Below are 15952 nucleotides of genomic sequence, written 5' to 3'. Positions count from 1 at the left end.
AGATTCTATGGAAAAAGCTTTCATTTTAGCAGTTAATCTGAAAAATATTTATTTCCTAAAGAACTGACATTGATTGTTTGCAGTATTAAAGTGAAGTGCTGATGTAGCAGTCTGTCCTTTGCACCTGTCCGACTTGTGGGATGTTTTCTGAAAAATTTAAGGGTTGGACTGGTATTACTTGACTGCTACCCAGAGCACATACATATGATCAGACAGTGGTGGATAACCAATTAGAAACCTTATTCAATCAGTGGAATCTGACTGGTAGTGAAGAGCAAATGTGAAATGCTCTAAAAAGAAAGAAGTCAGTGTTTCTCAATGATCCATCTGGTTTTCTACATTATGTACTTTTATTCTTAGAGAAGCTGTGATCTCCATTAATTGATATTCTGCTATGTCATTGTCTGCATACTTTGTATGCAGAACAAATACAGGAATAAATGATGACCTTTAACAGTAAAGTGGCGCAGACCTAACATAAAGTCCATCTTTTCCCATCAACAGGAAAGACTTTGTATTTGTATTAGTATTCATATTATTCATTTCAGGAACATTGTTGAGGATGAAGGGCTTACAGGATGGCTAGAGCAACCCTACGAAATGTTTGATGTGCTACAGTAGGAAGCAGAAATTTCCTTTGGTTTTCTTAGATGGAAATTTAAACTCTTTGTTCCCTAGTTCTCTGATTCCTGGACTACTTTCTTCAAAAGAAATTTCAGCTTTTTGTGTTATTTTTAAAGCAGGAAGAAATAGTTTTTCTTTGTTTTTCAGTTTATCACTGAAGGCAAGCTTAAAAGAACTTTTTAACATGAGTATAAAAACACTGGCATGTGTTTTCCTATCACTGTGAATAGCTAAATGTCTCACAGGAAACTCCATTGCAGCATGACTTGCTGCCATCCACACCTGAGCCACCAGCATTGTTCTTCACCAGAAGGTGGTCAGGCACTCAAACAGGCTCCCCAGGGCAGCAGTCACAGCTCTGAGCCTGCCTGAGTTCAAGAAATATTTGGACAGTGCTCCCTGAAATGTATTTGAATTTTGGTTTGTCCTATGGAGTTGGACTCGATGATCCTTCCCTTCCGCCTTGGGCCATTCCATGATTGTGGAAATTGATATTGCTCAGGCAGTCTTCTGTATGGAAACTTCCTCATGGAAAAGATGTACAAAGCCAACTATTTATAATGTGCTTGTAAAGGAGATACTCAGATAAAATCTTTGGTATTTTTGCAAGGTCACAGATGTTATTAGCTTCTTGTTTACAGGGGCCAGATGCAAGTCAATCAGTGCATGAGAATCAAAGAGTGGTGCTCTGATCTTACATTTGCATGGATCTGGCTCTACCTTGGAAATGGAGCTGGATTTTATGTTCTTTCTACTGTTCCTTCGGGGGATTTAATTCCTGACAGTGAGACCATGAAGCTTACTTGAAGAGGTTTAAAATAAATAAATAAGCCAATATACTGAACATTGTTGACTGGAGGACACGGGTCTTCCTTGAGATTCTAGTCACTGCCTATCTCTACCCCAAATTCCTAAAATGACATAATAGTGTTTCATAAGGACTACAAGTGACAAAAAATGGCAGTACCTTGGCATCTGCTAGGTAGATGGCATATGTGTGAATTTCAGAAAGATTAAATAGTAAGTGGAAGCATTAGAGTGTTCAGAATTATTCTTCCCTTACAGTAACGTAACTATTTGGGTTGACTTTAATATGATGTCCTAAATTTTTACCACCTTTCCTCCTTCTATTCTCCTTCAGAAAATCTCTAATGAACACAGTAAAAGCTACCCTGAGTTGTGCTTTTATCTTCAGAGTCATCTGGTTTCTTGAATCCATATGTATTTTTAGTTACTCAAGACAGTCACTGGAGATTATGAAATTACTAATGGAAGAATCAAGGCTTCTGAACAACTTGCTGCTACTCTTTTTCTTTTTAATCATCCAGTTTTCCTTTTTCCCGTAACCATTTATGTAGAAGTTTTAAAGGTTATAGATGATCCCTTCTCTATTTACCCACTAATCACTGAGTAAGAGTTTGGTCAGATCCTGCTCAGTAAGTCAAAATCTGAAAACTAATTACAACTTTTCTTCTGATGGTTATGAATACTTAACCCTGTCAGCTCAAATTTGAGTGCTTGTTTTGAAGCTTGCAAGTCAAGACTATTTATTTAAGTGTTTTCAAAGAGAGTCTGCTGTTTTTCAAAATGTAGTGACAGATAATCATTACATATGCATTTCAATGGTACAGTGATCCTTTCTTACATATCTGCACAGCCGGGGTAGGTTTACAGTGGAAGGATGTGAGACATCAGATCTTTCGATAAAAGAGGAGGTACTGTTTTGTCTTGTTGGATCCAAAGGTAATATTGACTTCCAATTACATTGAACCACTGTAAAGTTAAATGAATGACTGGGGGGAGGGAACAAGGACATGACTGTGGAGTGGGATGCTATAAACCTTGAATGAAGATCTGGGTTTGTGAAAACTAATCTAAGCAAGCTCATCTTTTATCTCTCTGTCACATTCCACTTATGTATTGTGGCAATGTCTGTTTCCTCAGGCTACCTTGTTATCTGGAAGTAAACTCCGAATTACCACCAATGTAAACTTCACACTCACCCACTAGAAAACTACAGGGCTTCTGACATCAGAGGTGCCATAAAATATATCCACTTGAAAGGATGGTACATAGTTAATTTATTGACACACATTCTTCATCTAACTGCTGGAGAACGCTGACATACAGCTTTTGTGGGAGACTTTCAAATAGCTTTTGAACTGATTTAAAGTGTGCCTTTGACTAAGAAATCCCTGGTTGCCCTGAAATAAATAAGGTGACCAAACTGGTCACCAGATATGACTGTGTAACATCAGGGAATTTGCCTTCTAAACTATGTCAGCAGTGATGCAGGCAGAGAAACCTACTGAATTCATGCTCGCACACAGGAGAACTTAAAGAAAGCTGGATGTTGACATGCTGCAACTGAATAGGTAGAGCAGATTGGATAGACAAAGCAGGTATGTTACAAGAAGTTTTTCATATATGGAAACGTGAGATGCAACCTTTGTTGTTTTAGGAGACGTTTTAGTACAGATAAGATACTGAGTTTCAAAGAACTCCTGTACTTACAAATCAGTAGTGAAAGAGAAAACTAGTTTGGCTACTCAAGTATGCTGAGAAAGCCAGACTGGGGGGGGGGGGAATGCATGTTTTTTTAGCCTGAGAATGGTACAACTATTAGTTGTGTGACCGTAAAACTTCAGTGAATTTTTATGCAAATTCCCTTCAAACACTGTCCTTAAAACTTTTAAGAAATTACCTTCATACATAATTTATAATAATTATGTTTTGCAAAAGAAAATACATTAAAATTTTGTAATACATTTTGAGAAGATATTTCTCCCATGGCAATTTGCTCAGGAGCAAGAATTGAAACCTTCAGGCCTAGGAAATAAAAGAAACAGTATTGCTTAAAGTTACAATTAAATAATTTTATCTACCCACTTATATGTCCACAGTAGCTATCTGGCTCAAATACCTTAATAATTGTACCATAAAATGTGACTTCTTTATATATTATTAGGCAAACCATTTACAGTTTTAGAGATTAGAACAAATGCAGTACTTATTTCTAGAACTGACAAACCTCAGAAGTACCATTTGTGCAAGACTGAGCATATTTAACGGTGTTCTCATAGAACTTCTAATTGATTCACCTATGCTCATGTGTATGAAGATGAGAATATTAATTAAAAGAGGGTTAGAATTGTAAAGGAAAACTGAAAAATCCTCATGTAATCAACTTCTGACTTTCTTGAACAAATGCTGATTTTGGATTTAAAGGTTGATTTTGAGTCACTCACCTTAAGCTCTTCAGCAAACTGTGGCATTTGTATCAGATGTCAAAGAAAATCCCTTTTGGATTTTCAGTTTCTGAGTATGTCCAGGTGAAGCAGTAATGGAAGTGTTGGAAGAAACCCCTTCAGTGCAGGGCAGGTACCTGGCCTCACCTGAAGCCAAGGATGCATAGTGTGCTTGCTGCAGGACTTCATTCAGAAGATTAGCCAGCACTTCATAGCTGAGGATTGTCATGGTGCAGAAGAAAGGACTGTGTGGAGAAGCAAGAAAATCAGGAAAATGGCTGATTTTTCTTGGGCTTGGAAATGAATAGGACATCTTGAGCAGAAGTAATCATTCCATGTACTTAGTTTTGCACAATACAAATGGTCGTTTCAGTTTATGTAATAGTCACTCAGTGCTATCAGAGGTGAAGTGCATGTTTGGACCCTGTAGGATAACGCACCCAAAATGGAATTCCAAATGTTGCATCTGAAACAAATATGCATTAAGCAATAAATATTATTTATTTAGTGACCCACTTTCCTGTCATTAAATGGTGATCTCTACAAAAAATGAAAGAAGGACAAGATTTATGAAATTTCTTGATCAACTTCTTTTTATACTGTTAATAATTATGTATGTGTTCTGCATAACTTCTTATGCAGCATTCTTATTCATAAAATGGAAATGGTTAAGCATAATGTTAATTATGGGCAGTACTTCAAAGGATATTAAATAAATAACTTTCTGTGGACCTGGCTGACCAACTAACCAGTCATGTGCATCTGTTGCAAACAAGAGGTTCTGTTTTTCTCTTGCTTTTCAAAGAGGAGCAAAGATGAGGTCTGACCCACTGCAGCCAGCAAATACAATTAACAGATAAGTGCAGGACATGTTATAAAGAATTAATTAAACTTAGATTAAAAGCGCTGTATACAAAGAGGTCTCTGAATCCAAATATTTAAATTTATGTGTGTACTTAAATAAGTAACTCTTTTTTGTACTTAACAAAGGGAGTCATAAAAAGCTTCTATACTTGCTGTTGTATTTTGAAGGCTGCACATCTCCCAGTGGTAGTTTTGGGGAATGAACTCATGAGGAAAAGGGAGAGGATTAAGGAAATAAGTGAAATGTAGGTACAAGATAATAGCTTCGTACTGACCTAATTGACTATTTCTTATATCTTTTCTATAAAAGCACTGTTTACTGGAGCAGAGCCTCCTAGAGCAGCATCTCAGCTGGCTGATGTAGCCATATTACAGTGGAGAAGTAGCAATGATAGAATGGTTTGGGTTGGAAGGGACTTTTAAATCATCTTGTTCCAACTCCCCTGCTATAGGCAGGGACACCTCCCTCCAGACCAGGTTGCTCAAAATCTCACCCAGCCTGGCCTTATGCCAGGATGTTATCATGAAAATTTTAATGATGCACAAAACCTAGCACCTGAAAATGATTTCAGCGTGTAAATTACTTGTTTGACTAAGGGGAAATTAGGGAATTAGAGAAGGAGACGTTTTTTCAAAGTTACTTAAGATGATAATTAATAAAGGGAAACTGTAGTTAGGCTAGTTAGGCTTGGGTGATTTTTAAAAATAATTTTTGGTTTAACTGGATTTATCCCACAAAAAAGGGGTGGTTGAAATATACTGGTCACAGCCTGTTCTGGCTTCCAGGCATGCTGTAGCTGCAGCACTGCAGTCAGCACGAAGGCTGGGAGTGTCCGTGCCTTGCACGTCGGTGCTAACAGCCGGCCAGAGCTGGGATCTCTTACCTCTTGATCTTTTCTTAATCCTCCAAGCGTATGCTTAGAAGCAACAGCTTTCCCTGCCAAAGCATAACTATTGATATTTTCCAAGCCCAATTTTCCAGCTGTAATAGTTCTGGTACAGTTAAGCTGTATGTTCGACAGCATATGACTTTATCATCTGGGAAAGAACATTACGTTTGGAATCCAGGGGGAACAATGTATAATTCAACTGAGAGTTTGTTGTTCAAGCTGAGCAAATCAAGTTACTATAAATTAAGAAGAGAGACTTCGGTGATAAATTCCCTCAGCAGTTTTGAAGATCATATTAATCTAATGTTATACCCTATCAAGTTTACATGCAACAGTTATGTGGCAACATCTAATCAGAGATGCAGTCTATACTTAAAAATCCCTTTAATAGTTACAGGTAATTTTGGTTTCCTGGAGCATTTTATTTGTATTGTTTATTTTTTAGGTCTGCCATCAATTAAACAAATCTTAGGGGAATTGCTGAGAATTTTACTAGAGCACAGCCCCTCTGTGCACTCTTGTTCTGTTCTTCTAAAACGTCACCAGCACTGGAACTGAAGTCCATGTATGGGAAGGACATATGGCTGGGCAGAAGACAACATATGTCTTTACTATGCACTTACCATGCAGTTAGTTTGGAAGGCATCTGTTGTTTGTTTAAACAGCTTTTTTTTTTTCTTTTTGGTAGGGGGAAGGGTGCAATCTGTTTAGAGGCGACCTACAAAGAAAAGCAGGGAAGGCTTTGTGTCTGTGTTCTCTTTTTCCTTCTGTTTAAGGGAGAATTCCTTTGGCTTGTTTTTTCCCTTAAAATTATCAGAACTTTGAAGCATTATTTTTCATAGTTTTGTTGCAAACATTTTAGGATCACTGGAGTTGCTCGGGGAATTATGTCATCTTTAAATGGAAGAGGAAATAGGTATGGATTTCTGACAGTGCATTTCTCCAAGCTCTCCCAGTGAGATGCATTTGTATTTCTGTTTTTGTTAGAACACTCAGCAACCTCATGCACAATTAGAGATCTGCAAAGCCGGTTGATGTTGAGCATCTTGCTCAGCGTCTTCACTTGGCAGTGATAAGTTTCTGCAGCTCAGACTGCACACATTTTTCGGGGGAGCAGTTTGTTCTTTTCCCCCTGGGAGCTCAGCAGGTGTGAGGATGTGGCACCAAGCTCAGCCTGCCCAAGCTTACTGCAGGTGCTGGGTTGAGCCAGCAGCCCTGAGCTCTCAAGAGCTGCACCCTCTGCTGAGAGGGGACCCACCTGCAGCCATGATCCTGTCAGCCATCTTGGATCTCCCATTGAGACTTGTGTCTCTGAGCCCTCACACACCCAACAGCTCCTTCCAAGCCTTGAGTGGCTCTGGGACCTCCTTCCCCTGGGTCATGTTTTAACCGTCATGAGCCTGCAATCCAAAGCAGCTACTAAAGAATTTACATAAAACTTCACACACGGAGTAGGCCAGAACTTGGCAGTGGCAGCAGTATTTTTCTAAGCAAGAACAAATTTGGAGGCAAGCTCGGTTTTGGCAGGAGAGAATTCCCAAGTTAGTTTATAGGCCTTTCAAGCATGGGATCTCTCAGATGTCTCAAATCGTCTGGTGTGCCACTTGTCTTCCCCTCCAAGGAGAAGCACAGCATGCAGACCTGGATTTCTGTGGTGTTTAGTGCTTTAGGAATTCCTAAACTCAAAGAAAAAGATGAGACAGAAGGACAGGGGAGTGAAACCTGCTATCCGAGCACTGTAATCACTCATGTGAATACTCCTAGTATTTGAACTGGAATTCTCTGAGGGCATCTTGGTATTACGACAAGCAATGTGCTCAGTTAAGGACTGAGTTTAAGTTGGAGAAAACCCGCGAGCCTGAGCACAGCAGACCCTGGAAAGTCTGGTCTGGAGGTATGTTTCCGGGGCCCATGGCTGACAGTGGGGGAGCACACAGACTACCTAAAGGAAAACACATTTTATATATGTTTCACTGTAGTTCCCTTTTGTTGTTTAGCCACTGTTCTTTTTTATGCTAAAGCAGATTGGAAGATTTTCAATAAATTTTATGTTGCTGAGATGATAAAAGTAGTCAAAAAAACCCCTGGTCATTTCCTTTTGCTTAGAATTCTGGTATCTTAAAAACCACTTTCATCTTTCTGCCTTCACCGAAGAATAGAAATATACTTTTTAATGACAAATTTCCATAAGATTAATACAAATTAGCCCTGTTTTAGGTGTGGGAAAGTTTGAAAAAAAAAAAATAAAAATAAGGAGGTACCAGAAGATGTGTTTCCTTTTGACTTGTTTTGTTCTACATTTTTTAGTAAGAGGTTTTTTAAATGCAAGCATTTTTTAAACTCAAAATATTTTGAATATTATTGCTGTACAAAAATTGCATAATAATCATTTTTCCTCAGAACAAAAATTGATCTAAATCTAAATGATACAACAAAGTGATTGACAGTGGGGCTAAGGAAGTTGATCATTGAGTGTGCCAGTGGAACCATTTACAGAAATGAATCTGTAAGACAGAAATGTTACAGGAATGTTAGAATTCAGAATGAGTTTGCAGGTTGAAAAGATGTCTACATTTTCCTCCCTTGGATAAAATACACTTTAAGCACAAAGCAAAATACTGTGTGAATTATGGATTGGGACAGTCAATTCTTTAATATTTATTGAGAAAGTATCTAAGGACTACAGTGGTTCACAAGCTGAAGGTGACTCATGAATGTTATTATTGCTTAAGAATATTTTGGGTAAGAAATGAATTATTCTTTCTGCCCTAGTCATTGTGTACATAGCCTTCACTGGAAAATGGTATTGGTGTGAACAAAGTGGGAAGAATCCAGAGGAAAGCAAGGAGGGTGATCTGAGACATTGCAAATATGGCTTAGGTGAAATGATTGAAAGAGATAGTGTTATTTAAAGAAATAGAAGACATAATATACAAATGTGGAAAAGCTGCGAAAAGAAGAAAGGAATAATGTGTCCTCCACATCTGTGAGACACCGGAAGGAAAATAACGAACTTAACTTGTATCAAATGACTTCTGGATTGATGTTAAAAAAATAATCCAGTAGTTAAACTAAAAAATGCTAACGTACAGGGAGTTGCTGAAGCTTTGTTTTAGATGTCTTTAGGTAAACATCTAATGGAAATAACAAGAGTATAATTAACCTTTTTTTGGGAGTAAGGCACCAAATACTTTTCTGAAGTCCCTTCTGGCTTTAGTTACCACAATTCTGTTCTGACTGTCAGGCTCTGTGCATGGCTGCCTTATTCCTGTTTCTCTTCTGAGTATCTTCCTATATACCTTTGGAAGGCCAAGGTACCTGTTTTGGGCCCAGGATACCTCAGTTCTCCTGTCCCAATAGGCAGAGGGAATTTATTTTGGTAAATCCCATTATGAATTCATTTTTCAGCAACTTTTCTCCCAGTGAAGACATCTGAATTCCACTTGTGAACCTACAGTGGAGTAACACAGCTGCCAAACCTGCCTGAATCCTGGTTTGTGTAACCGGTTATAAGGCTGGGACACATGGTTGAACACTGGTTTGGCTGTATCAAAGGAAAACTGAAGACATGGAAATATATTAAACGGTGTTGAGAGTCTGTAAGGAACAAATGCAAAATTTATTTTTGTCCAAAATTCAACTATTTTATCAGAATAATCTTCAACTACTGATCTATGTAATATTCCATATATTTTAAGACTTTTTTTTTGACAGGAAGAATGCAGAAGTAATTTTAATTTTAATCATTTTATTTTTATGAACTCCTATACGTGTTTGTATACACGGAGATCTCCAGTTACAATGTAATTAGAGTAACCCAAGAGCCTTAAGATCAGGAGTTCAAATTCATATTTGTAAATACTCCACTAACATCTAAAACACTCTTCAAAGATGTTTATTATCTCCATTTTCTGATTGATGGGGTTGTCATGCTTTTAAATACAATCAGTACTATCAGAGAGACAGTTTCATCTATATACAAGACCTTTATTACTTGAATGTTTAAATGATTGTAACTGTAAGGTAATAAGAGCAAGAAGCTTAAATGTACTGGGGGGGACGAAGGTAAAGTGTCTGCACACTTCTCTCTCCCTTTTATCTACATAACGTCTCTATTATTACTTTTACTAAACAATAACAGCAGCTCATATAAAAAGCAAAAGGACAACACGAACAGTATGGCCAGCCATGTTTTTATTTATTTAACTTTTTTTTTTTTTTAACCAGGAAAGGTTTGGGGATTTGGGAGATGATGCTGACTTTTGGATTCTTGAAAAAAGAAACTTTCATTTATTTTATAAAGTATATAACAACATCAATCCACCCAGAGCTGCCAAAGAAAATTCTGTTCTGTGTGATCAAGTTCCTTATTGGCATGCAGTACTGGAAGTGATATGCATGCAAGAAATTCATCTATTTGCTCTCATATTACCAATAGCTTATGGTGTGGTTTGGTCTCTGGATATTGTCTGTTCTACTCCTTTTATGAATAAATGTCTGTTGGACTGGTTGTTATTTCTGGAAATAGCCCTTTTAGAGAAGCCTGGGAAATATCTATTGATCCAAGACAAATGTGGAAACATGGGATTTTTGGCAAAAGCTTATGAAAAGTAACATTTCTGAAATGAGATGATTAGGAATCTTACAGTCTTTATTCAAGTAAGCTATCAGCCTTAGTTGGGATTCTCTAATGTCTACAAGGAAGGATTTCTATTTCTCTTTGTGGTCCCTTCTGTGTTTCACTGGTGATTCTAGGGAATGTTTAATGAATAACTGATTACTGAGAGCAGTTTCGCTTTATAAAAAATCAGCCCATTAAGATTAGTATTCATCTCTCACTCTAGGAGAGTAGATTAGGTTCAGAGTTTGGGAACTGAAGACCTTCAGAGCTGGAAGTCCACTGGCATCCTGACCACCAAGCGGGTACTGGGAGGTGCTGGCAAGACCTGCTCTGCACTTCTGAGGCAGTGGCTGCATTGGGCCAGGACTCTTCACACCTGGGTGCCCAGCGTGGCATGCCCAGCTGTAGCTGTAGCTCAGCACAGTGACTAAGTCAACAATTTAAAACAGAAGTTCTGAGTTTTAATGAATAAATACTGTATTCAAGTGTATATTTAAGACATTCTGTTTGTAATTGTTGTAGAAAGTCAATGTTGTGTTGCTGTTGAAGTGCTTGGTAGCAGTGACAGCACTCTGGGTGCAGGCATGCTGCTGCTACTGTGGCTGAAGCTCTCTTCAGCCTGAGATTTGCTCTCACTAGGAGATGTTGCGTTTCTGTTATTGTATTTTATTTTATTTTTGTCTGGGATTAAAGACATTTGTTCTGCAGGTCTCATCATTTATGGTTCTGAACCATAAATATATAGAGAAACAGTTTGCTCATTCTCTTCAGAGACAGTAGTTCTTAGCAGCGAGTGCTTTTCTAGCAGCTTTATATTAAACTGAAAAAAATGTCTAACAAACCATGTTTCAAAGATATGGTCAGAGTGATGGCTTCAACAGGACATGGGGATGCGCTGCTCTAACATCAGTGCCGTGCCAAGAAACAAAAGTGAGGGACTGAACATAAAATAGCCACAGTTATTGCAGCATATAATCTAACATGAAAATCCAAACAACTAGGATGCAGCATGCAAAAAAAGTTTAATGGGACCAGAGGGGATAGCAGCCTTGAAACAGCTCTGGTTTTGCTGAAACATGAGTCTACAATGGGGGCAGGAGATAGCTGGTATACTATCACCACTAAATGGCTGTTTATGGCTTTATGGAATTCTCTGCAATTCTTGTTTCTCTCCATGTTTTGTTAAGCTATGTGAGGAATTGTGCTGAAAGTCAACGTATTCCTTCTGTACTACTTACTTGCTCGAGGAAGCAGGAGGATTCACTGTGTCTTCCAAGGGGCTGATAGGGCTTCAGTCCCTTCCTTGTCCCCCTTCCAGCCTCCAATTCATTGTGGGACATGCTTGGGGTGGATGGATGACCACATGCAGAAAGGTAGAAAAGGACTGAGTATTTCAAATTCCTTTGCCTCGCAGTTGTCGGCTCTTCATGTCTTTCTTTCTTGTTTAATAATTTTGTTCTTCCTTACAAAGGAGACTTTGATAAGAGGATATTATGTCCTCAGTTGAATCACTTGCCATGAAGCACTATACGAGTTTTCTTCAGTTCATTCTACCTCAAAATGGTGGCTTTTAAGAAATTGTTGTCTTGATTCAGTCTTCTTTTTTATCTCTCACATGAAAATCTCTTACAGTGTTCTTAACACTTTGCATTTATGTGACACTTTTCATCTGAGGCTTTCAAACTGTGGAGTATTATAATTTTTTGAAAGAAAGAAAATTCTACCTGAGATACGTGTTTTTAATTAGACTAAACAAACAGTAATAAAGTCATGGCCCTGATTCTGCAGGCTGATCCCAGTGATTGAACCCAGCTCTCATATGAATTCTTTGTGAAATGGGCCTAACTTCAGATGTCTTTCTTCTGGAAATGAAGGAGCTCAGCTGCACCACATGATTAGCTTTCTAAGCAAATAAGTTTTTGGCTATCAATGGAGGGAGCCCAGGAGGAATGACCTGCAGGTGTGGAGGAAAATTTAACTTCCCAGCCATGCAGTACTAATTCTTTGTTCTGCTGATACAGGATTAGAGCTCAATGGAAAAGAAAAAGATCAATGACGTTTAAGGCTTTGTCTATATGGGGGGTGGGATTTTTATGTTCTCAGCACCCATAACTGGGAACAGATTTTCAATACTGCTCAATTCCCAGTAGATGCTTAGCTATATACTAGATATTAAAAACAGCTCAGCACCAAATGTAGCGAACACCTGAAAATCCATCCAATTGTTTGGATACTTAAGTTCTCTTTTCAGAAATATAACTATATTTAAAAGAAAAATTATAAATTCCCCAAAATAGCACATAAAACGTGCAGTGTGAGTAATGCTTCTGTGAACCTAAGCTCATTGCATTTGTTGGTGTTTACAACATGATCACTGTTGTGGAAATTCCATTAGCAAAAGTCCCCGAGTAGTCCCCACTAGAGGTGAGTAAACTAGTCAGGAGACAATTTAAAGAGATTCAAACTGTTTCTCAAGACTACTGAAATTTAAATCACAAGCCTCTTTGAAGTTTAAAATGTTCTTCTATTAGCAATACATATTATCACATTTTTGTTTTCTGATTTCTGAAATTTGGATAGATCTGAATAAACAATTTTATCCCCCTCTTTTTCCCCCTCGCCCCCCCTTTTTTTATTCTAGAAGTGGCAAAATAACTTGCTAAAGAAAGGCTGAAGGAAGTTGACTTGGCCAGAAGTAAGAACTGACTGCAACTGTCTTAGGAAAGGTCCACCAAAGTGCTTTTATTTGGCAAGTATGCATATATCTATTATTTGAAGTAGTGAATTGAAGGAATCATAATTCATAAAATGGTCAGCACTCTTAGGGCCCATGAATGTAATTCTTAGATTAAAAACTAATGATGCAGGCAAATTTAAAACAGTTGACTATATTGCAATCATTTTTGGTCATCAAGTTTTTGAACATCCTTTATTTCTGGAGCCAGCTCAGTGCTGTAGAGTTTTGCCAACCAGCAACATCTTTCTGAGTGTGGAAGAGGTGGGATTCCCACAAGAGTACTACAGATATGACATCTGGATTTGCTAGTGAGGTTGCTTTACAAATATGAGTGAGTTCACATGAGTGACAGAGGTCATATTTCTTTGCTAATGTAGCTGAGACCCCATGAGAAAGGCTTTGCCAAACTGATGTACAAGTACAGTGATCATGGTGAAATAGCATAGTTGGATGGTGCAATTAGATTGACAGATTTCCACTACTTATATGATTCTTTATGGGATGAAGGGCAGTTTATTTTGAGTTTTGTATTTGGCTGAAAAAGTCTGTTAGTTAAGATTCCACTTTGAGGGACTTGGAAGTTGTGGGGATTTTTGTTCTTTTGTCTTGTTTTGAAGATATAATGAGGACTTTGCACTGGAAGCCTGCAGCAATCCTGTTATGCTGTGATTAATGTCACTGTATAATTCTGACAAGCTGAAGCCCTCCCAGGGTGCTCATTCATCGTGGATCTCTCTATAGCTCTTATTTATTTATTGAACAACATGTAATCACAGTTCCCTTTTTTGTTTAATGTATCAGCATTTCAGTGTATATGGACTTCAAGGTTTCAGTTTTGTTGACAATAATGAGATCATCCAGACAATTATCGTTTGATTTTCACTTCACTAGTGAGGAAGATTAAAGAAAAGTTAAGGAGCTTTGTCTGTTTCCTGTTACCCATTTACTGAGGGGGAAGAAAAACTGTTTAAAATGTATAAATTATGAGACTTTAGATCATGCTCAAGCAATACGTGAGAAGACTTGCATACTGTCAGTTCACTGGAGTTTTGAATGGGTCAAGCTGGCTTAAATAAGCCATGATTTAGTTAAACCCCCTTAAGCAGCAAGCATGAGTTAGAGTCCAAAGCATATCTTATGTGCCTACTACATAGTTGCATGTGTCCAGCTACTACACATTCAAGTTCTTCACAATGCAAAGATTAGTTGCTTGCACAAGGATTCATGCCTAGCGTTAGCATTTTTTTAAGGCATCCAGGCCTTCTATAGGATACTCATACAGAGTTCCTGAGCTGCCATGTTTCATTGGGAGAATAAAAATGGATGGGAACTCAGTAAAATCATAAAATAAAGTAGAATAGTTGAATTGAAAGGGATCCACAAAGATTGTAAAGTCCAACTGCCAGATCACTTCAGGACGAACCAAAAGCTAAAACCTATTATTGAGCATGATTTTGTAGCAGGATGCAGGATAGCGTTCCAAAATCAGGGCTGTGTGGTGTCATAGGCCAAACTGACAGTAAGGACACCAGTCACATTCTTTCATATGTCAGAAACTGTTCAGATGCTTCTGTGATAGGTGTTGTATAAGAGTCCAAAGATAACGTGATTCTCAGTACAGAAGCAGTAGCAGTCAGTAGCAATCATAGTAATTATAGAATGGTTTGGGTTGGAAGGGACCTTTAAGATCATCTAGTTCCAACTCCCCTGCTATAGGCAGGGACACCTCCCTCCAGACAGGTTGCTCATACACCAACAGGGGTATGTACTGCTCTGGACACTTAAAGATCAGACAGAAAGATCAAGAAGTTGGAGGGAATTCAGAATAGATCCACTAACATTATTGAAGTGCATCGAAAGACGATGGCAAGAAAAGATTAAAAGAACTGGATGTGCATTGCTATATGATGATTTAGAAGGTACTTAAGCATCTAAGGCTAATTGAAGTGCATGAATGTAAAGGAAGGAACATAACTATCTGGGGGTGTTATGAGGGCTTGTAACTGGGAGTAGTTGGATGAAATTAATCAAACAAAAATTTAGGCTGGGAAATTTCCAAACAGTGGACCATATGTTCCCTTCTGGCATAAAAACGTGTGAAGGGGAACAAAACACTCTAAAAGCCATGTGGCTTTTGAAGTGCAGCTGTTGTTCCACATGCTCTCCCCTGCTCTGTGAAAGTAAGGGCCAGGGCCAGGTTTCTGAAGTGCATATAATATCAACACAAGTGTTAGAAAAACCAGGAAATCTCTAGTTAAGCTTATCCACCTCTTGAAGACCGGGTTACAAGTTGTGCCTTTACCTTTAAGCTGCCCTATTTTTATTTTCTGCATCTCCTTCCTCCACCGAACTTTGACTTCCACTAAGACAGTGTGTTCAGAAATTTATGGTTTTGCTTCATTAAAGTGGATTGAGGTTTGGAAGTATATAGTTAATGTGTGGAGAGTCTTTCAGCTGAAGTTATGTTCCAGTCTGTGGTATTGAAGGGTGGACAATGAAGGGAGTTGTAGCATGTTCGATACCAGTCCTGATAAATAAGTCTAATAGCTGCTTTCCCTTTGACAGTTAGTGTATGTGGCTGAAGTTACCACTCTGTATGGGGGACAGAGGTCTTTATGGCTTCTGGTTAGGAGTAAGAAGTGCTATAGAAAGAAAATTATTTTTATACTATGCTAAGATAAGTATTCAGTTAATAATTTCTGTGGGTTTTTTTTGTCTTTTCTTTGCCTTGTGTACAAATATATGGGTGACTTCAACATTTTTTTTCCTTTTTATTTCTGTTCACAATTTTATGAAAACTACAAGTAACTACTTCAGGAAACTTAAAAAGTCTTATTTTTTGACAGGATCTTCTCAATCTTACTGAGTCCTGATGCCTTCCAAATTGCCCTACGCTTCCTAACTTCCCCCTACTCCACAGAACGTCAAGTTTGGGGACTAAAAACAATCATTTATATATTTCAGCAAG

General features: G+C 38.1%; 1 protein-coding gene across 9 annotated transcripts in view; it reads left to right on the top strand.

The window, feature by feature from the left end:
* Window positions 1-15952, top strand: part of NKD1 (NKD inhibitor of Wnt signaling pathway 1) — a 267650-nt gene that overhangs the window by 110433 nt on the left and 141265 nt on the right. For 8 of the 9 annotated variants that reach the window (XR_016470895.1, XR_016470894.1, XM_090149943.1 and 5 more), the window contains one exon: window positions 12889-13000. The exons of the other annotated variant lie outside the window; for it this stretch is intronic. The gene's annotated coding sequence lies outside the window, so the exon portion shown is untranslated. The remainder of the gene's footprint in view (window positions 1-12888; window positions 13001-15952) is intronic. 9 annotated transcript variants of the gene reach the window in all.

Source organism: Phasianus colchicus, chromosome 13 (assembly GCF_987193195.1).
Source record: "Phasianus colchicus chromosome 13, bPhaCol1.hap1.1, whole genome shotgun sequence".
Classification (NCBI taxonomy): Eukaryota; Metazoa; Chordata; class Aves; order Galliformes; family Phasianidae; genus Phasianus; species Phasianus colchicus.
Note: the sequence above shows the minus strand (reverse complement) of the source record. Positions and strands in the feature narration are given on the sequence as shown.